We start from the raw sequence: 1,937 nt of genomic DNA, 5'->3' as shown, positions 1-1,937 counted from the left end.
TTGGTACACTGGTTAATTTTGCATCTACTTGACTGGGCTAAGGGGTGCCCAGATATTTGGTCAAGCCTTATTCTGGAAGTTTCTATGAGGGTGTTCTTGGATAAGATTAATGTTTAAATTGATAGACTTAGTAAATAAGATTGCCCTCTCTAACTTCAGCGGGCCTCATCCAATCAGTTAAAGACCTAAATATAAGGAAGATAATGACCTTCCCCTAAGTAAGATAATTCTTTCCTGCCTGACAGCTTTTTTTTGAGACAGAGCCTCAAGCTATCCCCCTGGGTAGAGTGCCATGGCATCATAGCTCACAGCAACCTCCAACTCCTGGGCTCAAGCGAGTCTCCTGCCTCAGCCTCCCAAGTAGCTGGGACCACAGGCATCCACCACAACGCCCGGCTATTTTTTTTTTTTTTGGTTGCAGCTGTCATTGTTTGGTGGGCCTGGGCTGGATTCAAACCCGCCACGTTAGGTGTATGTGGCTGGCACCTTAGCCGGTTGAGCTATAGGCGCTGAGCCGCCATGGTGTATTTTCATTGTTACAAAGGGATTGTGACCCATAGGTTGAGAACCACTGTCCTAAGGTCAGTTGGGTTTTAGGTGAGGATTGAGCTCAAAATCAAAATTTCACCAAAAGTCTCTCTTTCATCTCTCCATGGTGTTGCTTTCAAGTTTAAGGTCCTTATGATATTGCCCAGAGCTGCAGGATTTCCCATTATTAAAACTACATAGGTGCATATGCTTCCCATTTCACATCATACCTTGAGGAGAAAAGAAAGCATGTCTTTGGTACTTTGGTATGTAGGAGTCATTCTTTCTCACATTGGATCAGTTTGGGTCCATTGCTCAGTTCTGAATCAGTCAGTATTTCCAGATGGATAGGTTGTATTCCAGTGCATCAGAAAGGGGAAAATGCTTATTACATCAGGAAAATGAAATCTAAAAATGTCACTTTTAGCCTAGCTGCAAGGGAGCCTGTGCAATATAGTATGTTTAGCTGGGTGCTGATAGAAGGATGGGGAATTAAATTTTGGGTGGATAATTAGCTTGTCTTTAGATAGATGAAGCAAAGTTTCTCCCTTAGGTTGGAGTAGGGGCCCACTTTCTCTGGGCATGTTTGTCTCCTGCGAATTGTATTTTCCGAATATTCTTCATACAGTTGACATTGATACTTCTTTATGTTTCCTTTCCTGGAATCTGGGAAAGCCTACATATGACTCAGGTAGAATGGGTATTGGTGATTTGCAAGTCTTTGAAAGCTAGCTCCGATCTCTTGACAGATGTGCTTTTGGAGTTGTGAGTCCCATAAAAGAAATCTAACTACAGTGAAGCTGCCCTGCTTCATAATACCATAAAGGTGAGGGAACACACAGAAAGAGATTCCTGAAGCAATCTGTTTCTTTAAGCACCCAGCTCTTCAAGTCTTCCCAGTCCAGTTATTAGACATGTGAGTAAAAAAATTGTGGAGATGACTCCAGCTACAGCTACCATCTGACTATAAACTCATCAGAGGCTCTGAGCTGGAACTTCACAGCCAAGCTATTTTCACATTTCTGGGCTGCAGAAACCAACAGAGATAGAAAGGATTATTGTTTTGAAGTGATTTATGCAGTAATAGATAACTAATACACATCTTCACAATCTTGGAGGCCATTAGGTAAGGATGAAGGAGTGAATGACTATTGGGTGGGCAACCAATAGTGTTTGCTTCTCTTGTAATAATAAATTATTATTTTAAATAATAATCTAATGCCTAGGCTCAGCACCTACAGCTTAAGCAGCTAAGGCGCCAGCCACATAAACCAGAGCTGGCGGGTTTGAATCCAGCCTGGGCCTGTCAAATAACAATGACAACTACAACCAAAAAATAGCCAGGCGTTGTGGCGGGTGCCTGTAGTCCCAGCCACTTGGGAGGCTGAGGCAAGAGAATTGCTTAAGCC

Source organism: Otolemur garnettii, unplaced genomic scaffold (assembly GCF_000181295.1).
Source record: "Otolemur garnettii isolate 467f Iridium unplaced genomic scaffold, OtoGar3 scaffold00008, whole genome shotgun sequence".
NCBI classification, from domain to species: domain Eukaryota; kingdom Metazoa; phylum Chordata; class Mammalia; order Primates; family Galagidae; genus Otolemur; species Otolemur garnettii.
The sequence above is the reverse complement of the archived record's forward strand: the minus strand, read 5'-3'. Positions refer to the sequence as shown.